Source organism: Aquarana catesbeiana, linkage group LG04 (genome assembly GCF_042186555.1).
Source record: "Aquarana catesbeiana isolate 2022-GZ linkage group LG04, ASM4218655v1, whole genome shotgun sequence".
Lineage (NCBI taxonomy): Eukaryota > Metazoa > Chordata > Amphibia > Anura > Ranidae > Aquarana > Aquarana catesbeiana.
Genome location: NC_133327.1, coordinates 171,161,767 through 171,186,728, shown reverse-complemented (window position 1 = coordinate 171,186,728; position 24,962 = coordinate 171,161,767).

Genomic DNA, 24,962 nt, shown 5'->3' with positions numbered 1-24,962 from the left:
TCCTGAGGCAGGCCAGGAAAGTCTGTGTGCATTTCCGCAGGTCATATTATGCCAGTGCTCGGCTGGGTGACCTCCAAAAGGAATTTAACCTGCCCAAGAACCGCCTAATCTGTGAGATGCCTACCAGGTGGAGCTCAACGTTGGCCATGCTGCAGAGACTGCACATGCAGCAGAGGGCCATCAATGAGTACCTATGCGACTATGGCACCAGGATATGGTCAGGGAACCTTGTTTTTTTTCCCCACGCCAGTGGGCTATGATCAGGGATGCATGCACTGTCCTGTCACCACTTGAGGAGGCCACGAGGATGGTGAGCAGTGACAGTGCATGCATCAGTGACACTGTACCTCTTGTCCACCTGTTGGAGCACATGCTGCATGGAATAATGGACAGGGCACTTGAGGCAGAACAGAGGGAGAAAGAGGAGGACTTCCTTACCTCTTAAGACCCCCTTTATCCAGACAGTGTTCCTGCGTGCCCGCCGATCACACAGGCAGAGGAGGAGGATTGTGTCAGCATGGAGGTGGAGCCTGGCACTCAGCATCAGCAGCAGTCTTCAAGGGATCATTTACAGTCCGAAGAAATTCATGGACTTGTACGTGGCTGGGAGCAGGTGGCTGCAGATCATGTCTTCCTTAGTGACCCAGAGGACTCTGGACCGAATGCCTCAGCAAACCTACGGTGCATGGCCTTCCTGATCCTGCAAAGCCTGTGGAAGGATCCTCGTATTCGTGGTATCAAGGAGAGGAATCAATACTGGCTGGCAACCCTCCTTGATCTACGTTACAAGGGTAAGGTTGCGGACCTTATCTTGCCGTCGCAGAGGGAGCAGAAGATGAAACATCTTCGGGAGGCCTTGCAGAAAGGTCTGTGCAATGCGTTCCCAGAGACTGGGAGGTTACAAACACCTATTTCTGGACAACATGTTGCTGAGGCTTCGGTCAGTCAAAGAAGGACCGGTGGAGAAGGTGGCTGTCTGACCGATGCTTTCAGACAATTTTTTAGTCTGCAGCCCCAAGGTATGATCGGTTCCAGCAACCATCGCCAGCGTCTGTTTTACATGGTGCAGGAATACCTAGGGGCAAGATCTGACTTGGACACCTTTCCCATCGAAAATCCTCTGGGTTACTGGGTCTTGAGGATGGATCACTGGCCAGAGCTTGCACAGTATGCAATTGAGCTACTGGCCTGTCCTGCATCCAGCGTTCTTTTGGAACGCACATTCAGTGCTGCTGGAGGCTTTGTAACCGATCACAGGCTTTGCCTGTCCACCGACTCGGTCGATTGACTGACCTTTATAAAAATTAATTAGTCTTGGATCACCACCAGCTACCAGGCACCTGATGCTGATGTAACCGAATAATTTTTTTTGAAATGTCAGATCCCTCCAAGACTGCCTATGCTGAGTGACTATCCTGTTATGCTGAGTGATTATCCTCTTCCTCTTCAATGATCATGCTGATAGCTTGTAAGAACATTTTTGGTTCTGGGCACCGCCACCAGTGGCTAAGGCCCAATTTTTCAGCCCCTGTTTAACAGGGGCGTGTAATTACAAATTTTTTGCTGCGCTCAACTAGAGTATCTTTGAGGGGTTGCAGTGTTGTGACACCAGCACCAGTGGCCAAGGCCCAGTTTTTCAGCCCCTGTTCAACAGGGGAATGTAATTAAAATTTTTCATGCAATACTTTGCAGCAGGGCTTGTTCCTGCACTCAACAGGAGAATCTGTGAGGGGTTGCAGTGTTGTGGCACCAGCACCAGTGCCTAAGGCCCAATTTTTCAGCCCCTGTTTAACCTCCCTGGCGGTATGATTATTTCAGATTTTAGGTGCTGAAAGCGGTACAATTATTATGCAAGGAAATTTGGCGTTTTATATTGTAGGCCTGTAATTCTTAGGAATAATTCACTTAAATCTGTCCAAACCATGTTTGTTGTCAAAATGTCTGATCGTGTGTACGGGCCTTCAGGAATAACTCACTTAAATCTGTCCAAACAAGAGTCTAGTAGACATCCCGGGTATGATAAAGTTTGAAAAACGAAATCATAAATTATAATATAATAAATAACTATAAATAATTATACCAAATAAAAATATAACAATCAAATCAAAAACACTGAAATATGCTCAGTTGCAGAATTGTCGCTGTCATTACTTTTCAGTGTTTGATGACAGATCTCCCCACAAATCACTATTGCTCAGTTCTGTGAGTGATTCTAATTTATTATTGCTGTTTTCTAGCTGGTCTAAAACCACTTCTGATATAAAGGGACGGTTTTGGTTGCTATGGACAATCTCCAGTTTGCAGGCAGAAAGAATTGTTTTTATAATATAAAACTGCATGTAGGGCACTGGACAAACCACTAGGGACAAAGGGGATGTGTAATTATTTGATACAGTAATGTAATCTGTAAGATTACAGTATACTGTATCTATACTGTGTTTTTTAATTTATGAATTTGGCGCTGAACTCCATCCCCGTGCGTCGCAACGCTCGCAGGGAATGGAGCTCGACATTGTGAATCAAGCGAGACACGGCGGCTCCCTGATCACAGCGGGGAGACATCGCAGCATCCTGTGGACAAGGTAAGTACCCTCTGCATGGATCCTGCGATGCGATCCCGAGTCTGACTCGGGGTTACCGCTTTTGGTACTGAAAATCCACCCCGAGCCAGACTCGGGAATACCACCAGGGGGGTTAACAGGGGCGTGTAATTACAATTTTTGATGCAATACTTTGCAGCAGGGCTTGTTCCTGCACTCAACAAGAGAATCTGTGAGGGGTTGCAGTGTTGTGGCACCAGCACCAGTGCCTAAGGCCCAATTTTTCAGCCGGGGCGTGTAATTACAATTTTTGATGCAATACTTTGCAGCAGGGCTCATTCCTGCGCTCCAACTAGAGTATCTGTGAGGGGTTGCAGTGTTGTGGCACCAGCACCAGTGCCCAAGGCCCAATTTTTCTGCCCGTGTTCAACAGGGACATGTAATTACAATTCTTAATATAATATTTCACAGCAGAGCCCATTCCAGTGCCCACCAAGAGTAACTGCGAGGACTAATGCCCCGTACACACGGTTGGATTTTCCGATGGATAATGTCTGATCGGAGTGTGTTGTCGGAAATTCCGACCGTGTGTGGGCTCCATCAGACATTTCCATCGGATTTTCCGACACACAAAGTTTGAGAGCAGGCTATAAAATTTTCCGACAACAAAATCCGATTGCGTCAATTCCGACTGTGTGTGGCCAGTTCCGACGCACAAAGTGCCACGCATGCTCAGAAGAAATTCCGAGACGGAACCGCTCGGTCTGGTAAAATTAGCGTTTGCAATGGATACAACACTTTCGTCACGGTGCAATGTTAAAAATGGTTTAATACAGCGCACTCTCTTCTTCTTTATAACGTGAGAAGAAAGAAGTAGTTTTGCTGCTCATATTCACACAGACTTCTCACAAACTTCTTTCTTTATTATTTATCGGGATTCCCTCAATATATTTTGATTTGTCACATCTGACAAAATTATTTTTAGGTTGTTTTATTTTTTTTTTATTTTAAGGCATAATTTTTTTTAATTTTTTTTAGGTTTGTATTTTTTTTAAGGCTGATCTTTGTTTTATTTTATTTTTAGTTTTACTCCATAATATTTTTGTGTGTGTTTTGTGTGTCAAGTTACCACAACACCATTGATATCTTGTATTATTTAATCTCAAGGAAATTGTTTGGTGTTGGTGTCTCTTGTTAATTTCACATTGTACTTTAGAAATGTACCTGAATCCTCACAAACAAACTGTCCTTTTCGAAGGAAAACACACATAGGTGAGTATAATTGAAACAAAAATTCCTTTATTAAGGACTCAGTACCAAACAAAGAGGGAGGCAATGCTGGAGAAACAGCAGAAATTGGCAAAGCCTTGGACCCCCAGGGCAGACATCAATTCTTTAACATCAAAATTGGTGGCCTGAGGAGTCCATATCTAAGGGAGTGCAGTCTGGTCCAGAAGTCCTCGAGATCCGGAAAGCAGCAGATGACTTCTGTGTCCCCAGGCTGTGGTACTACAAGAGCCTGCATCTTTTGCCAGACCAGACTGGACCCAGGGTCATCACTTTCTGGTCTTCTTTCCACGCTTCCTTCCTGGCTGTGGCTCTGCTGTTGGAGATGTGGCAGGAGGAGGAGTAGGACCTGGAGGAGGAGGAGGAGTAGTAGGACCTGGAGGAGGAGGAGGAGGAGGACCATGTGTGAGGTCACAAATGTGGGTAGCAGATGTTATTTGGCCACTCAACCCCTTATTGAGAGCTTCCAAGAGTGATGACCTGGGTTCAGTCTGGCCTGCCAGAAATTGCAGCCTGTCATAGTACCACATCCTGGGGACATAGATGTCATCTGCTGCTCCGGATCTCTGGGAATCCTGGACCTTCTTGTGCTCCCTTAGATAAGTGCTCCTCAGGCCACCAATTAGGATTTTCAAATAGGTGATGTCTGCCGTGGGGATCACCGTCTTCACAAATTCCAGCAATTGATCCAGTGCTGCCTTCCTCTTTGTTTGGTTCTTATATTCAGGGTGGTTTATCTCCCATAGACAAGGCAGCTCCCTGAACATATCTATGAAGATTGCCATAAAGTTGGTATCTTTCAAGATATCCATTTTCACTGCAAGACACAAACACCAGACAAACCCTAATACCAGGCAAAACTCTCCTAATCTAGTTACAATATAGGCCTCAATCTAGAAGCAGTATAGGCCCAAGTTTGGCTCTTACCTACGTTATCACGATCGGCGCCTCCAATACTCCTTCCTCGGCTCACAGATCGTACGTACTACGCACGCGTGTTACGCTTTATACACACTGCGTATGTGTGTAACTCCGCCCACCCCTGACGTTCTTTCTAGTCTATTCCCCGCCCCTTTTCATTCGGCGCAGTGGGTGAAGAGCACATGGCGGAGTCAGAGTAGGTGCGTGCTAATTATAGCAACGAGGAGGAAAGCCTGGATCCGGAAACGTCCCGATCCAGAAGGAGATGATTTAAGGCTTCAAATATGTCCTTTGGTGAGATGTTGGAGATGGTCGACATCCTGAAGAAGGCCGACTATGAAGGAAAGTATGGACCTTACCCCAACCCCAATATCAGAAAGGCCAAGATCATGGCGAAAGTGGTCAAAAGTCTGCATTTCGGAATTTCGGGGTACGACGATCGAAAGATCAGCTCAGGAAGCGGTGATCGGACCTGAAATTAAGAGAGCCCGAGCAGTACAGAAAGATCCGGAGAGTGCTGCAAAAAAGTAAGTAGTTTTGCTGTGTTCCTATTCTTTTTGTCTTTATTACGTTCGTGCTGCTCATGTGCTTTTCTTAAGTGTTGTACAGTTTAAAATGGCAACTTTCATGTTCATGGGCACATTATTAGTTCGTATCAAACATTTTTCTTTCGGCCTATAAAACACCATTGTTTAGGCCATATGCATTTGACCACATTTTTTAGGGCCTACTTGTATGAAAAATATTTGGTTGTGTAGATGGGTTTGTTACTAGAATGAAATGCAAACTAGATTCTGTGTAAGGAGAGGACACTCAGCAGCTGTTTTCACATCTGGACGCTGGAGCACTAGTGTGGGTCATAAGAACACCCTTTTTATTAGGGGGCCCACACAGGTGCTCCAGTGGATACTATAGGGGGGTCTCCATCTGTGAAGCTTGTACAAAACAGGTAAAGTATAGAAGCTTGACAAAGGACACTAAAAATTCTACATCTTGTAACTCTGCAAAATTTGACAATTGTACACCACTTCTAAGCAATGTTTCATCTTTATAGTTCTGCCATCAAATATCTGTGTGCTAAGTATACCATTTTTGTTTTACATAGGGGAGAAAAGACTCGGAGGACACCCCTCATCTGAGGCGACCACAGACCCCCCACCTCGGGAAGAAGGTGAAATACCCCCAATCCAAGAAGAGCAGGAGGAGGAAGAAGACGTGGTCAAAATAGGCACCACAACAGGTGAGTGTCTGCGACCACAGGCTCAGGTAAGAGATCGATGCCGGCATATTTATAATACATGTTTTTTTGTTGGTTTCTCTCTTTTTAGCTGATCGTGATGTTGTGGATCCAGGGCATTTCACCTCGGAAAGTGCACAGATTCTTATTGGGGAGATCATGGGGTGTAATTTAGCATTGGAAAACCTCAAGAAAAACATCAATGATGTTATTCAAAAAAATAATAACATCATTGATGTTTTGGGGAGAGTTTAAAACCCCTCCAAATCCCTTTGTTTTTTGTGTGCTACAATGTTAAAAATGTTTTAGCGATTTTTAGAAAAGCCAAATTTTGAGGATGCACACAGTGTGTCAACATGTGCTATCTGCCATCACGGGAGATCAATGGACGCGTTTTGGGGGTACAACCCCTTCTCAATAATAAAGTAGCTGAGAGGAAGGGGTTGCTCCCCCAAAACACGTCCCTTGATCCCCCGTGATGGCAGCTAGCACATGTTGACATTCGTAAATTGGTGTGCATCTTCAAAATTTGGCTTTTCCTGGGGTGACTTCACCCCATCTGAACGCAATATCAAACACAGTTTCTAAATACTCATGTCTGATATTGCCTTCAAGTTTTACCTAATGTGAACTTTGTAAGTTCAAGATTTGTGTCTTTCTTGTTGTTTGAAACATGCCTGTTTTATCTTAAATGGACATTTCTATTTTTGATAATGCCACCACAAAAATTGTTATACAACAAACATGTTGGTTTGTTTTAAAAACCTTTTCTAAATGCACATGTGATTGTGCAGGTATTAAAAAGATTGTTAATCAAGAATGTGTGGATTATTGTCTCAACGCTACAACACTTTTGTGGTGATGTAATTGCTGCTTTCTGTGACAATGGGTGTTATTTCCTAAGGGCAAATCCACTTTGCACTACAAGTGCAGTTTCAGTGCATTTTCAAGTGCATTTATAGTGCAAAGTGTATTTGCCTTTAGTAAATAACACCCAACAGTGCTTTGTATAAGGTTACACAATCACGCCATTTTCAGGACTCACCACATTTCGGTCAGGGTCAGCTAAAACAGACACAAGCAGTAAATGTCACCAAAGATTTGCTTAATTTTTTTTTATTTGATCAAGGTTTCACAAATTGTCTGGCATATTGATGGCCCCCCTACCCGCAAAGAACTCAAGGTATCATGGGCACTCAGGGAGGGCAAGCCAGGACGGCCACTTTCAAGCTCCGTCAGGGTTGTTTCATTTATAATTCCGGCCGCAGGCCAACTGAGCCAGCATAGTTGGCAGAATGTTGCCGTAAAAAGTTATGTAGAACACAGCATGCCAGGATTATATGATTCAGTTTATACTCCGCCATATGGATGGGTGTAAGAAATAGGCGGAACCGGCTGGCCATGATTTCAAATGTGTTCTCCACCACTCTTCTGGCTCTGGCCAGCCAGTAATTAAAAACCCTCTGGTCCGGGGTGAGGGTCCTCATCGGGAATGGCCGCATAAGGTGGTCCCCCAGCGCAAAGGCTTCATCCGCAACTAAGACAAATGGGAGTCCTTCCACATTGTCTTCTGGAGGTGGCAAGTCCAAGCTGCCATTCTGGAGACGCCTGTAAATCTCCGTCTGGGCAATGACTCCACCATCGGACATCCGGCCATTCTTCCCCACGTCCACATATAGGAACTCATAATTAGCCGACACCACCGCCAACATCACAATACTATTGAAACCTTTATAATTATAATAGTATGACCCCGAGTTGGGTGGTGGGACGATGTGGACGTGTTTCCCATCAATTGCCCCTCCGCAGTTAGGAAAGTCCCACCGCTGGGCAAAGTGGGAGGCCACAGTCTGCCATTCCTGTGGCGTGGAAGGAAACTGTGGAGGAAAAAAAAAAATAGTCTTTTTGCACATTAAAACATGGAAAGCAGATTAGACAAAAACAAAAACATTCTTGGCCAACATCAAGATAACATTTAGTAATGGGAATTTTTAAACACCAAAGTATAAGGTACACCTATCAGATTCCCCCTCCCCCACCCCCTCTCATGGACCATTTCTAACATTATGGGGGGGAGCTCTTGGACAGGTAACCCTCTCCACTTCATTGAGAGATGAATGCCTAAATAATGGGTATTACTTTGAACAGCCCCTCCTTAGTTACACTATTGGCAGCCCACTGGACAGGTAAGCAGTGTCATAATACAAAGATATAAATACACATTGTACACATTTGAGCTCATTTGGACATTCTGCTATTACCTATCAAGATAATAATAGGATAAAAAAACTTTAAACAGTAACATTTGAAAGTATACAGGCAGGCCCTTGCACTACATGCTTTGGGGAATTCATCCATAAATCTGACCACAAAAGAGATGGGTATAGTGTGTATGGGTTTGCCAAAGTCAGTAGATAGATGATTGAGGATAGATAGAGAATTGGTATCAGCTGACTTAGCAGTTGGGGGGAGGAAGGGTTAAAAATGATTTGGGGACACCCTCAAAAAAAGCCTATGGCACTCTGCCTTAATTTAAAGCACCAATCACATTTTAAAACATTTTAGGGGGTGTTTGGGGTAAAGCACTACTATGGAGCTGACAAAATACATTATTAAGTGACTACATGAGGTGAATATAGGGCCTGTAGACCATGCTGGGGAGGTAAGTGAAGGCAAATATGTATGAAGGAGCAAAATAATAATTACATAAAAATCCAGCATGCATGAGGACAAAGGGGACATTCACAGCATATTACAATCATGGTAATTAGGGAATGAGGAAAGAAATACAATATATTATCAAACATTAAATACACTAAAATGTGATATTAAAGGATAAAAATCTTACCTTCATATACTCCTTCTGTAAGACCTGGATGATGGCAGAACAGGTCTCTGGGATAATGATACCCAGAGCCTGGGGGGAGATGCCTGTTGAGAACTTGAGGTCCTGCAGGCTTCTCCCCGTCACCAAGTACCGCAGGGTGGCAATGAGCCTCTTCTCCAGAGTGATGGCTTGCCTCATGCAGGTATCCTGCCTGCTAATATAGGGGGTCAGCAAAGCCAACAAACGGTGAAATACGGGGTCCGTCATCCGGAGAAAGTTCCTGAAATCATCAGGATTATTCTCACGGATCTCACGGAGCAAAGGCATATGACAGAACTGGTCACGCTGCAGCAACCAATTCTTGGTCCATGAACTCCTCCCCACCCTGTTCATGGACTGGACTTGTGTCAAGGTCAGGACCCCAACACCAAGCCCCCGCACAGCACGAACTCTACGAGGAGTATGTATACGCAACATGGCTAGAAAACGGTCGGCTGCTCAGAACAAAGTAACAGAACGCACTGAAGAACAGCAAGGCCTGTGAAGAGCGACCTGAAAAACAGTAACGAACAAACAAGAACACAATTACTCAAATAAGTCACGCGTAGCTTGCTTGCATGCACTGAAGAGCAGATACAAACCCACAAGCACAAACTGAACAGCAGAAAACGATCTGAAAACCACAAGTCTGAAAAAGCGCGAATCGTCTCTCACCAAACTTTTACTAACACAAGATTAGCAAAAGGAGCCCAAGGGGTGCCGTGCTTGGTTCTGAACTGGCCTTTTCTAGTCTCGTCGTACGTGATTTACGTCACCGCGTTCTTGGCGATTGAAAATTCCGACAACTTTGTGCGACCGTGTGTACGCAAAACAAGTTTGAGCCAACATCCGTCTGAAAAAATCCTAGGATTTTGTTGTCGGAATGTCTGATCAATATCCGACCGTGTGTACAGGGCATAAGTGTTGTGGCACCAGCACCACCACCACCACCAAAGGCTCAATTTTTCTACCACTGTTCAAGAATGGCATGTAATTACAATTCTTGATATAATATTTCACAGCAGGGCCCGTTCCAGCGCCCACCAAGAGTAACTGCGAGGGTTTACAGTGTTGTGGCAACACCAACACCTAAGGCCCCAATTTCTGCAGAGTATATAGGGCAGGCATATATAACAAGTGTTTTGCGCAAAGATTAAAAGCAATAATCCACATAAATGACAATATTATGCATATAAATGATGAACTGGAACAAGGGATAAGAAAAGATAATAATAGTCCTTGATGGTGTGCATAAAGTTAATGATGAGATATAAAGCCCACATTCACGGCAGCCTTCCAATAGGCATGGAAACCATATTCCCAAAAAGCACTGTAAGAAACAAAGAAAGGAGGCGCCTCTGGGTACAGACTTAAAAACAATTTTAATAAAAAGAGCAGCAATAGAGATTGCACTCACATTTGTGTTGAGTTAAAAAGGCATATGAGAGTCCCAGATGTAACTGGAGGGGTCCGTGAGGTCGATCATCTGAAAGACCAGTCTGATTACACATCCATGGCAGGGATGATCGACCTCATGGACCCCTCCAGTTACATCTGGGACTCTCATATGCCTTTTTAACTCAACACAAATGCGAGTGCAATCTGTTGGTTCTCTTTTTATTAAAATTGTTTTTAAGTCTGCACCCAGAGGCACCTCCTTTCTATATAGGGCAGGCCCCTACTTTCAAACATCCAACTTACAAACGACTCCTACTTGCAAACGGAAGGAGACAACAGGAAGTGAGATGAAATCTACCCCTAGGAAGGGAAATTCTCTCCTGTAAGAGTTAATATGGGAAAAACGTGTATCCTCTTCACTGATGCTTTATCACCAATCCTTGTTTCACTAAAACCCCCAAATTTTCAAAAAACATTTGTCATTGGGACAGAAAGTGAGGTGAAATCTTCTGAAGAGGTGCACAGACAGCAAAACAAATATTACAGGGGTGATAACCCTTCCCTATGTTTTCCAAAAAGCTTAAAAATAGATTTTTTTGCTGGAGCTACACTTTAAAAATGTACCAGTTCAAAATTACAAACAGATTCTACTTAACAACAAATCTACAGTCCCTGTCTTGTTTGCACCGCCTGTATACTGCTGTTCAGTGTATATAGGGCCTGGGGGCCCCACGCCTTTCCTTTTTTTAATTTAGGTGTGGGGTTCCCCTTTATATCCATACAAGACCCAAAGGGCCCGGTAATGGACTGGGGGGGTACCCATTCCGTTTGTCGAACTGATTTTCATCCATATTGCCGGGACCCGACATTACATTAAAGATGTAAGCAGTTTTAAATGACTTTTAATCCTTTAAAAATTTCATTTTGTGCAGGGACTGTTCTAAGCACGGGAAACACGCAACACTTTACAGGCATACTTTAGACACCCCCGATGTACGATATTTAAAGGAATATTTCACTTTTTTTTTTCACTTTAAGCATCATTAAAATCACTGCTCCAGAAAAAACAGCTGTTTTTGAACCTTTTTTTTGCATTGATACATGTCTCCTGGGGCAGGACCCGGGTCCCCAAACCCTTTTTAGGACAATACCATGCATATTAGACTTTAAAATGAGCACTTTTGATTTAGAACGTTCGAGTCCCATAGACTTTAATGGGGTTCTAAAGTTCGCGCAAACTTTCGGTCCGTTCGCAGGTTCTGGTGCGAACCGAACCGGGGGGGGGGGGGTGTTCGGCTCATCCCTACTCCCCGGCACTGAGTCAACATAAAAACTGTGAATTAAAGTGGTTGTAAACCCTTTACAACCACTTTTTGCTACAGGTAAGCCTAAATTAGGCTTACCTGTAGCTAGACTGGATATCTCCTAAGGCTCCATGCACACAGGACGCTCAAAAAGGTCGTTCTGAATGTCGGATTGCTGGCAGGAAAACGCTGCTTTAAAAATGCTATTTTATCAGCATTTTGCATTGCCGTCAATGCACGTTTAGCAGCGCTAGCTTTCAGCCGAGTTTCTCTGCCTCTATTCAAAATCATTGGTTCCCTATGGGAGCCCATTGATTTGAATAGAAGTCGCACCAGAAGTCGGATCATCATGATCCGACTTGTGGTGCTACTTGTGTGCTGAGGATGAAGGGGAACCCCGCCAAAATGAAAAAAAAATTGGCATGGGGTTCCGCCCTCGGACGATACCAGGCCCTTCAGTCTGGTATGGATTTTAAGGGGAACCCCCTATGCCAAAAAAATGGCGTGAGTGTCCCCCCAAAATCCATGCCAGACCCTTATCCGAGCACGCAGCCTGGCCGGTCTGGAAGGGGGGTGGGGATGAGCGAGTGCCCCCCCTCCCCTCCTGCATGCCCTCAACATTGGGGGGTAGGTGCTTTGGGGCAGGGGGGCTCTGCACCCCCCCACCCCAAAGCGCCTTGTCCCCATGTTGATGAGGACAAAGGCCTCTTCCCGACAACCCTGGCCATTGGTTGTCAGGGTCTGCGGGCAGGGGCTTATCGGATTCTGGGATCCCCTTTAATAAGGGGGCCCCCAGATCCCAGCCGCCCACCCTATGTGAATGAGTATGTGGTACATCTTAGCCCTACCCATTCACCTGGAAAAAAAGTGTCAAAAATAAAACACACCACATAGGTTTTTAAAGTAATTTATTAGGCAGCTCCGAGGGTCTCTTCCGACTTCGGGGGTCTCTTCCGACTTCTCCGCTCTCTCTTCCCTATCTTCTGCTCTTTTGCCTGCTCTTTTGCTAGCTCTTGCCCCGGTCTCCTCCATCGTAACATCACTGTCCCATCATGCCCCGGGTGGTGACGTCATAAGGGGCAGGGTCACCGGACGACATCACCCGGCGACCATGCCCCATGCCAATATAAGTCATTGCACAAAGCGCACACGGCATTACAGCGGGGGAGCTGCCTAATAAATTACTTTAAAAACCTGTGTAGCGTGTTTTATTTTTGACACTTTTTTTCCAGATGAATGAGTAGGGGTACGATGTACCCCATACTCATTCACATAGGGTGGGAAGCCAGGATCTGAGGGCCCCCTTATTAAAGGGGATCCCAGATTCCGATAAGCCCCCGCCCGCAGACCCCGACAACCAACGGGTAGGGTTGTCGGGAAGAAGCCCTTGTCCTCATCAACATGGGGGCAAGGTGCTTTGGGGTGGGGGGGCGCAGAGCCCCCCGCCCCAAAGCACCTACCCCCCATGTTGAGGGCATGCAGCCTGGTATGGTTCAGGAAGGGGGGCGCTCGCTTGTCCCCACCCCCCTTCCAGACCGGCCGGGCTGCGTGCTCAGATAAGGGTCTGGTATGGATTTTGGGGGGACACTCGCGCCGTTTTTTCAGCATAGGGGGTTCCCCTTAAAATCCATACCAGACCGAAGGGCCTGGGATCGTCTGAGGGGGGAACCCCATGCCAATTTTTTAAAATTTTGGTGGGGTTCCCCTTCATCCTCAGCACACAAGTAGCACCGCAAGTCGAATCTTGATGATCCGACTTCTATTCAAATCAATGGGCACCCATAGGGAACCATTGATTTTGAACAGAGGCAGAGAAACGCGGCTGAAAGCTAGCACCGCTAAATGTGCATTGACGGCAATGCAAAATGATGATAAAATAGCGTTTTTAAAGCAGCGTTTTCCTGCCAGCAATCCGACATTCAGAACGACCTTTTTGAGCATCCTGTGTGCATGGAGCCTAAACCTGCACGCATGAGGAGATATCCCCTGTATTTGCATGTGTCAATGTCATCCTCACAAGCGCACTGAAGCAAACTAAAGCAATTGCACGTACGTGCCGTTGCTTCAGTTAGACTGTGCCATTACCGATGGCTCCTGTGCGCATGATTCGGAGTGACATCATCGCGACTCCAGCCAATCACAGCATCGAAGCTCGCTATACCCGGGAGTAACTCTGGGAGCGATGTCGGCCACCGGAGCAGTGAATGAGGACTGCTGCGGGGGCTTTGATCTCAGGTAAGTAATTCATAATGAGCTAGTATGCTATGCATACTAGCTCATTATGCCTTTGTCTTGCAGGTTTTTTTTTAGGGTTTACAACCACTTTAACCACTTGCCGACCAGCCACCGCAGTTGTACTGCGGCAGAATGGCATGGCTGGGCAAAACAATGTTATGTAATGTCGCTTCGCCCTGTGGCCACTATGGGACGCACGCATGCCCCCCGCTCGCCCCCTGAGCCGATGCGAGTGCCCGACGGACACGATCACCGCCGGGCTCCGGCGATCGCCGCTGACACACGTAGAACCGGAATCTGTGTGTGTAAACACACAGTTTCCGGTTCTCTGAGGGGAGAACAAACAGATCGTCTGTTCATACACAGTATGAACAGCGATCTGTCATCTCCCTTGAACAGTCCCCTCCCCCCCTTCAGTTAGAACACACAATAGGGAACACCCCTTGATCGCCCCCTACTGTTAACCCCTTCACTGCCAGTGATATTTTTACAGTAATCAATGCATTTTTATAGCATTGATCGCTGTATTAATGCCAATGGTCCCAAAAATGTGTCAAAATTGTCTGATGTGTTCGCCATAATGTTGCAGTCCCGATAAAAATTGCAGATCACCGCCATTACTAGTAAAAAAAAATTTATAATAAAAATGCTATAAAACTATCCCTCATTTTGTAGACGCTATAACTTTTGCATAAACCAATCAATATACGCTTATTGCGTTTTTTTTTTTTTTTTTACCAAAAATATGTAAAAGAATACATATCAGCCTAAAATGAGGAAATTTTTTTTTTTTTTATATATTTTGGGGGATATTTATTATAGCAAAAAGTAAACAATAATGCGTTTTTTTTCGAAATTGTCACTATTTTTTTGTTTATAGCGCAAAAAATAAAAACTGCAGAGGTGATCAAATACCACCAAAAAAAAGCTCTATTTGTGGTAAAAAAAGGGCATCAATCTTGTTTGGGTGCAACGTCGCATGACTGCACAATTGTCAGTTAAAGCGACACAGTGCCAAGTCACAAAAGGTGCTCTGGTCAGGAAGGGGGTAAAATCTTCTGGGGCTGAAGCGGTTAAAGAAAGAAATCCACAAGGTGGCATGCATATCATTGGATATAACTTGTAGTGATCCAGAACATTTTAGAAAGTATCTGAATCCCTTGAGTTCAACTTTAAAGTGCCCGTTCAGTTTGCTCAGTGACTAGATTAAATCTACAAAATACTTTCAGGCTTGTCATATGTCAATCTTGGTAAATTTGGCCTAAAAATGATAATAATTATAACAGTTTATCTATATACATCTGGTATTCTGCTGGATTTCAAATCAGTAATTTCACATTCTCATAATGTCTCTTAAAAGGCTGCATGCAGTGGGCATATGAATGTTAAGCAATTCAAATAAATAACATACTGGACTCATTTAAAACCATGCTGCCTGTTGGGACAGTCATTTTGTATATATAGCAAACAGCCGTGCAATCCATTATTTTTAGTAAGCATTCCATATAATTCTAACTGACATGTTAAGTCGATTTGTCAGTTCAAGCTGAGTATGTCTCTTGAAGTTATGGTTACTTGACATTTGCCAAATACCTGCAGTGCTTTATTATTAGTGTAGTCATAAGTGGTTCTTTAAAAGCTAATACTAAGGCAATTTATTATCACGTCATATAAGACAAAATTGAAATAATTCACAATAATCGTTTTTTCAAACCATACTGCCATAAAATACAATTTTCTTAATAGCTTATGTCACTTAACTATACTTTATGCTGTTGTTAGCTTAGACATCCTCTATCCTTAACCTACTTCTTAAATACAAAATGTAGTTTTTTTTTTTTTTTTTTATAAAGTTTATGGACTAGAAAGTACTAAAACTTCTCAGTTTTTTATTTTTTATTTAGAGGTCAGTGTTCCAATAGGGAGACTACCCTTTCCTTCTTGTTCTGAACACAACATAAAGCGATTTCAACCAAATGAGGGGAATTTCCCACTTAGTTGTCACTAAAAAAGGTGCCCCCATAGGAAGATTAACCCTTTCCTCTTGTTCTGGTGAAACTGTAACATTTAATACATTTTAGATTTTCCACTACTTTCTGTCTCAGGGACATAGACAAAAAAAAAACTTGACAGGAGGGCTAACCCTTCTAATCCTAAAACATGTTTTATATAGGGTGCTTGTTTCTTACAGAGGAAACTGTTTTTTCATTTTCCTTAGTGGTTAGTAAAACCTGGTTTGGGACCTGGAGCCCGGAGATTTCAGATTTGTGAGGCAGAAATCTCCAATCCTGGAGGCAACCGGCACACTGTTTGTGAATGTGTTCACACCTGTTATAGTCTGGGACCTGACAATAGATTGAGGCTCCACCCTTCTGAGGAGTACATGTGGTTGCAAGAGAGCAGCCAGAGACATGCATGTCTGCAGGGTGCAGATGGTGACAGAGTGGCAAGACAGTAAGCCATGAGAGAGCCGAGTCTAAGCAACTGTGAGTGTTGGTCTGTGGGATCAGACCTAAGGCCTAGGCTTGAGGTAGACATGTGCGGTTCATTTCGTACGAATCAAAAATTCATACGAATTTCCGAAAATTCGTTCGTTTGGAAGCATCCGAAATACGAATTTCTATGCTTCTATGCTATGTGGGGAATGACCACAACATACAGGGATATACAATGTAATACTGACATATAATCACACACATTTGATGGACTTGTGTCTTTTTTCAACCTCACTTACTATGTAACTATGCTTCCGAATTGTATAAGAAATACGAAATTTCGTTGACGAATTTCGGATCCAAATTCCGTTACAACGGAAACGTGACTGGTGTTTTGTTGACCAATCAGAGGTTTTCTTCTGCTGCTGAGTAAGGGTTGGTAAAATTACCTTTTTTATTATGGGAGTGGGAGACTGATACTGGTAGTCGATGGGAGATTTAGAATCGGACAAAATAAGAATGCTCCTTAATATCATTTCATTATTGTCATAATAATTACGATTATTTGTTATGATGAAGTTAAAAACCCAGGAAGTCAGCACATGGATGGTGGGAGCCCCTCATAATGAGCACAGCAGGGGTACACCCCCAGGTGGAAGTCAGTACAGCAGAGGGATGGTGGGAGCCCCTCATAATGAGCACAGCACAGGGATGGTGGGAGCCCCTCATAATGGGCACAGCAGGGATACAGCCCCAGGAGGAAGTCAGCACAGTACAGGGATGGTGGGAAACCCTCATAATGAGCACAGCAGGGGTACAGCCCCAGGAGGAAGTCAGCACAGGGATGGTGGGAGCCCCTCATAATGAGCACAGCAGGGGTACAAACCCAGGAAGTCAGCACAGCACAGGGATGGTGGGAGCCCCTCATAATGAGCACAGCACAGGGATGGTTGGAGCCCCTCATAATGAGCACAGCAGGGGTATAGCCTCAGGAGGAAGTCAGCACAGCACAGGAATGGTGGGAGCCCCTCATAATGAGCATAATGAGTCGAGGACTGCCATATTGAGAAAGGTATTTTTTGCTTTTTAAATTCATCATAACGAACATTCGTAATTGTTACGAAAAGTTAACAAACTTTTTTATTTTATTTCGTACGAAATTACAAATTAATGGCTAATACGGAATGGAGCGAAACGAAACAATTTTTTTGACGGCACACATGTCTAGTTTGAGGCCTGAAGCAGTCATGTGGCAAAAGTGAGCCAGGAGGCTGAAGTAATTTGTTTTGACATTTTCAATTATGGTAGAAAGCCCTGTGAGGGCTACTGATTCTGTGCAAACGGTTTCTTTTGTTTTAATAAATGTTGGCCAAGTAATATAGAAGTATTTAATTATTTGTTCCTTTATTGGTGTAAAGGCCAGTTGGGGTTAGACGTCACAGTTCTCTCACTCAGGCAGATGGCGTTTGTTCATGCCATGCATGTTTTCCATGGTTGTAACTAGGGTTGAGATTTGAGTTTGAGTTGAGATAGAGTTTGGCCTGAACTTTACATGTTTGCACTTTGGGAAAATGGGTAACTATTGAGTTTGTTCACTGCTGAGCCAAATACCAATCACCAAAAATGCAGTTAACGAACTGTGAAATGTGGTCATGTGTCATAGTATGTTCAATAATGATGGTTTGCAAACATGCCAGCCCCCCTATAAAACTCAACTCATTGTCAAGGATCCTCTTCCACTTTGCCATAGTTTCTGGTAGCAATGCGCATGGAGCATTTGAGCATCTTTCCGGGTCTGGTTGTAGTTGTGTGACGTGTAGTTTGTCTGAACGTTTGCTGGGCAAGCCTGGAAAAGATCTAACTAGTTAACTATTGTCATGGTCCCTTTAGAGGTTGTCTTCAGGTGCATGCAGTAGGCGTAGCCCCACATTGGTACCTCCTCCATGTTCCCCCTCCTCATCGGGTGTCAAGCGTGGGTCACATAAGAGGCATACCCCAAGGTGGGTTCTTCTGGGATATGCTGGGCACCTTGGATAGGGTCACTATCTTACACGTGGGGTACCTTTACTTGAACAGATGACTGAACTCTAGTTAACTGTTCTCATGTTAATGTACACCACTACTATCACTGTTGCATTTAGGACAGACATGCAGAGCCGATGCCCTCTCCACCTGTACAGCGTATCTCCACCACCTTACTCCCAGTAACAGAATGGGGTCCTGTTGTGCACCTAGTGTGGACTCTATGCAAGCACTCATTTAACTCTTCCTCTTCTACACCTGGGCACAGGCTGAGGACCTCTGCAGTGCCGATCTGATCCTATTGCTATAGGAGATGGATCACTTACTGAGAGAGCGCTGACAACAACTCACTCCTGAAAGAGGCTGTCCCACCTACCACAAGCACACACTTACGACAGGCTGCTTGTTAAACCTTCGTCACCCTTGCTAACCACTTGTGTTTTCATGCTCCAATGTACTGAAACTGACCTGAGCTGAAGACCGTGTGCCAGTTACTTGCATTGAACCTCTTTAGTAACTTCAGACTACGCAAAAACACATTTGAAAAGCTTTCCTCAATAGCATGACAATTAAACCAAGGCAACAGTCTTTCCCTTAACAAATCCATAACTCAGGCCTGTGGCTGCCCCAGCACACCTGCATAGCTCCCAACTGTCCCTGATTTTGAGGGACTGTCCCTGATTTGGAGCAATGTCCTTTTCCCCCCTCATTTTGGTCTGATCTATATAGATGTATATAAAATGCACTTTTTATCTTTCAAAAAGTGTTTCCCAGTGCTAAACCTTTCATCTAAATGTCTGCATTTGTAAATTTTAAAAGCCAATATAAAGCAATAGTAGTGGTAAAAAAAAGCCCTTGTGGATTTAATCAACCTTTTTTTGGTTAATTCTCCTTTGTGGCAGGAGGCGTGTCCTATGCCTACATATGTTTTCTAGTAGATGTCCCTCATTCCCATCTAAAAATGTTAGGGAGTATGCACCTGCTCAGGAAAGAGTACATTTTTGGCAAAGTTCAAGGTGTCAATGTCCAGGGTTGGTATCTTCAGGGCATTCTGCAGGTCCCAGCAATACCCCTATGCTGTGGAAGGTTCCTGAAGCCAGATGCTCATTGGCAGGCACTTCGGACTCCTTTGCATGATACAGCAGGCTGACAGAACAAACTCCAGCAACAGCATTAGCAATGGGAACAACAACAGCAGCAGTGTCCCTTGGGATCCAGACCCCTGTCTATTTTATAATGACGAAGAACCAGTGGGTCGGACCCAAGAAGCCCGCCAAGAAATACCTAGGAAAAATAATTAACTCTATCCCTCCTGGCTGGGGCAGCACTTAACTAGGCTAAAATAGGCAACCTACAAAATAAAATGAAAAATGTAAGTGCAGCGCTATTAATCTATCATGTTAAATATCCAGAGATATCAAATTATATTCAAATAAATAAATTAATAAATCAATATAATAATGTGTTTAATTATAGTTCATATGCTGAAACTTTTCTGCATTTAATTATTGTGACTTCTCAATTAGTGTGACTTCTCAATTCATATATCATCCACCACTGTGCAAATCGTGTCTTCAGCAGATAATGTGCACACCTTCACCAGCCGTTATAGCTGCTCACTTCATACATGAGTCAGACTCAAAACAATTCCTTTCTTTCTTTCAGCTATGGTCTCATCTTTTCCACATCTGACCAGCTACTCTGTATCCACTTTTCAATCAGTAGCCTCCCAGGGGGATCGCAAGTAAGATCTCTCTTATATACTGCCCCACTGCTTTTCTCCTTCCCCCACACCAGCATTATTACTTGGTATTCCTAATAGGCTATGGCTCCACATTCATGCAACAATAAATAGAGGACACATAGTGCGCTCCTTTTTTAACATTTATTAAAACGCCCCAATTAAAAAACACTTACAAGATATTCAGTTAAAACCAGCTCTGTATAGTCCTGCTCACCACTGTGGCTGCGTGACCTCACAGGCTCAGCTCTTCCCCTCTACACGCGTATTGCCCTGTCGCCATGCTGTACCTGCACCACCAGAGAGAGAGAGAGCCATGCTGTACCTGCACCACCAGAGAGAAAGCCACGCTTTACCCGCACCACCAGAGAGAGAGAGAGCCACGCTGTAACCACACCACCAGAGAGAGAGAGTCACGCTGTACCCACACCACCAGAGAGAGCCACACTGTATCCGCACCACCAGAGAGAGCCATGCTGTACCCGCACCACCAGAGAACCACGCTGTGCCCGCACCACCAAAGAGAGCCACACTGTACCCGCACCACCAGAGAGCCATGCTGTACCCGCCACACCAGAGAGAGCGCCATGCTGTACCGGCACCACCAGAGAGGGAGCCACGCTGTACCCGCACCACCAGAGATTGAGCCACGTTGTACCCGCACCAACAGAGAGGGAGCCACGCTGTACTGGCACCACCAGAAAAAGAGCCACACTGTTCCCACACCACCAAAGGGGGAGAAAGAAGGAGCCACTGCCAGGGTACAGACATGCTACACTACTGACCAGAGTCAGCGTGGGCAACCCAGAGTGAGCGAATGTCCAGCCGGAGGGATCACTGGTGCAGTTTTGCTGGGTCTGGTAAGAAGGCCTGATGGCCATTATCCTTTACTGCTCCTAGGGACTGAGCTATTAGGAAGTGCCTGACCTGCTATCCTCTAGGCCAGGGGTCTTCAAACTACGGCCCTCCAGTTGTTCAGGAACTACAATTCCCATCATGCCTAGTCATGTCTGTGAATGTCAGAGTTTTACAATGCCTCATGGGATGTGTAGTTCTGCAACAGCTGGAGGGCCGTAGTTTGAGGATCCCTGCTCTAGGCCTTATTGACCTCCGGACCAAAAATAGGGGGGCAACACCATTTTTACTGCACAAGGTGACCCCAACCCTAGTGACGCCACTGCTTTAGTCTTAGTAGCTGGGCTCACTGAGCAGTTACTGGCAGCACTTTCTGCTTGCCATCTCCAAGCTGTCACCTCTGATTATTGTTGAATGCCTGTCTTGGTAGCTTCTCCTCCACTCTCCCCCAAGCCAGGAGTCTGTGCACGTTGCTGCTGACTGTGGGAATATCTCATTCACTCAAGTCATGCGAGTGAGATATCGAGAGAAAGGATTTGGAGTGAATATTTTTAGGAAGCTGAAGAGGCCCATGATGTTTGCACCACCTCCATGTGAACTAGCCAATCCCAGCTGTGCCTGCACTGGCAGCCCCACCCATATTCCTGTGGACACACACACACTGCACTGTGCTGGAAGTATGGAGGGTGTGCAGCAGGTGGCAAATTAGAGGACACACACTAGAGGTTGCAAAATTGGTTAGTCCACTGTACAACCCCCCACCACCATGACAATGGCATATGCCCCTTCTTCTGATTCTCTAAATGAAAAAGACTATCACTCTGTAAAGCAATTCATACATTGATTGCTTTTCAGAGGCATTTGACAGGTGATGAAGAGGTGATATGTTGCCTCCACACCACTTATTTTAACCCTGTAAATTGAGGGTCGGCAACCCATTGACCGCAATCTACCCATCAATTACGGCCAGGTGATGGGTAGATCAGTGATTCTGTTTTGCCGACCCCCAGACCACTCCTCCCACATTGCAGGGCAGCGCATGGAAGGAACTACCTTGTATGCTGCACTGATCCAGGGCGGCCTTTCTATCACGTCCATCCCAGGCCCTTGTGTGTGACATTACATGGGATGGATGAGAGAGGAGGGCTGACCAGGATCAGAGCACCAGGAGAAAGAAGAGTCGTGTAGTTGGCAGTTCCCTTCTCTGCACGTGAGGGAAATTACTGCTTTCCTGTGAGCCCCTGTATACACATCACTGCTTTATTAACTAACCTCATCCACAGCCTTACTAACTGACACCATCCATAGCCGTACTAACTGAAACCATCCACAGTCCTACTAACTGCCACCATACTCTGTCCTACTAACTGACACCATCCACTGCTATACTGTATGACACTGTCCACTGCTCTCTTGACCCCTATAATCTCCCCTACAAAATGCTTACTCCTGCCCTACCTACTACTGGCCTCTTTACACTGCCCAACCTTTACTGACCTCTATACACCACCCTACCTATGACTGACCTCTACACACTGCCCTGCAATTAGGCTTGAAACTAGTTGCTCACTCAAGTCAACTTTTAAGGTAAGCTAAGTTTATATTTTTACAATGACATTAGTTTTATTATAATTTTCAAGTAGATCTCCACCTCTCAAAAGTTGCCCACCCTGCTCTAAATGCTGCATCACCCCCGGTTGTGGGAAATTTGCAGTGCAGACCCTTTTTAATTTAAATGGGTTGTGTTTGGTGAGCGGTAGTGCAGGCTTGTGGGGCCCCCAGTGCATTACTTTGCCCAGGGACCCATGATGCTATTAAGATGGCCCTGTTTACAACCACTTTAATGTGCGCAAGGTTTATAAGCTAAATGGTGGGGAGGAATAATGTTTCTTGATAACGGTGCAATGTTATTAAATAAAAACCCTCAAGACACAGTTTTACCTTCATTATAAAACACACTTTTGTAATGTAACGGACACAGATTTCTGTCCAAAGCCATCTCCAAATTGCTACCGTTTTAGAGGTATTTTATTATTTTTGAACACTTTTTTTGACCACCTCAAGGTATAAAGATAATGTAAAATGAAATTTAAATTCATATTATGGAAAAATGAAGGGTTTTATATTAGCATTTTATTCAGAGATAGTCTGAAGAGTGAGATTAATTTGTTTGTTTCTAGCACTTTCTGCATATAAGTCATTGTTTATTAAAGAAAACAAGTTGGTCTTCAGAGAATCAGCTTTTTCTGTGCTGAATTATTCTCTTTCTTTAAAAATGTTGGTGATGTTTAAATTATGTCAATGGTTCTCATTTTCCTAACTACATTCTCTGATATGAAAAAATGTTTTTTAATCAATAAAACAAATATACAACATACTTAGAGGGTAAAACATGGTAAAATAATGGTGAATGAATCAATTTGTGCAAGTCAGAAACTTGGCAGTATACATTGCAGATAATAGGGTTAATTTACTAAAGGAGTAAAGACACAGCTTTGTTCATTTTAGTCAACCAATAACATGTTTGCCAAAATCCAGTTTATTTTCATTCTCCTCACATGACTGGGAAATTAACCCCTTCCTGCTGGCTGTATGCATATACTGTATGTAGCCCCTGTGTGGGTGGGCTTTAACATCGAGTGGCCACATATATGCATCCATAGGTAATGGTTTTCTGTGCTGAGACTGTGTTCACTGTGCATTTTCAAGACAGTAACTAAAATGTCACAGCAAGCTTAAGCATATTTGGAATTGGGAGCTTCCAAACATGTGACCACTGTATTAGCCAAACACAACAGTCACATGAATAACAATGGCTGATCAATTGCCCTATGTCTGTATATTATTTCAACCTAGCTCGTCCCTATTCACCAGAGGGACAAGCAGCTTCTTTTTCCAGGTCACACAGCATCCAATCCATGTCTTGTAATTTCTCTGTGTTGCGTCACAATTATTTTTATACAGCATTTATATAGCGTCGACAGTTTATAAAAGCGCTTTACAACATAAGGGCAGACAGTACAATTAGAATATCATTTAATAAAGTAGGATCAAAGAGCCCTGCTTGATAGTGCTTACAATCTAGGAGGAATGGTCAAGAGATACAAGATGTAATAATTGTGGGCGATGTGCTGATGGAGAAAATAAATATACAGTTGTTAAGTGGGGGCCAGATAGGCCTCTCTGAAGAGATGAGTCTTCAGGGATCATCTGAAAGTGGACAGAGTAGGAGATGGTCGGACAGATAGATGAGGTAGAGAGTTCCAGAGGATGGGAGAGGCTCTGGAGAAATCCTGGAGGCGATTGCGGGATGAGGTGACGACTAGAAAGCAGGAGGTCTTGGAAAGAACGGGGAGGACAATTTGGTTGGTATTTTGAGACTAGGTTAGTGTTGTATTGGGGGTTGAGTTGTGGATGGCTTTGTGAGTTTTTGTTAGTATCTTGAATGTAATTTGTTGTGTGAGCGAAAGCCAGTGGAGGGATTTGCAGAGAGAGGCAGCAGACACTGAGCGGTTTGTAAGGTGGAGGAGCCTGGCAGCAGCATTTATGATAGACTGAAGGGGGATAGACTATGAAGAGGTAAGCCAATAAGGAGGCAGGTGCAGTAGTCACGACGTGAGAGGAAGTGAAGTAGAAGCTTTGTTGTGTGATATGTTAGGAAGGGGCGTATCACAAATGTGTGAGTGATAATGTTATGAAAACAAATGCATTGCAAGCTCTGTTAATTGCTCCTACCTGCACAACACTAGATTATGAGACCCTGGGAGTGTGAAATATATAGTTTATTAGACTACAGACAGAGGTTGTGTATTAACCTGTGCGGTACCATGCTGCATAGCTCATGTTTCAATCAGAAATTTCTGACACAGGAATGTGATGATTTACTCTACTACAGACTGTGCGTATAGGGCAACAAATTACACCATGAAACTGCATGATCAATGTACATCTTATGCAGGTGAAAAACACAAGGCACCGGTAGATAGGTCTATAATGCCTTTACCATTCACTTCACTAGTGAACAGCCTTGAGTCCTTTAATAAACCAACCCCAGAGAGTAATCTGAGGTTTGGCCATAGTGCACTATTTAGGAGGCACAAGTGAATTTGTTATGACATTTA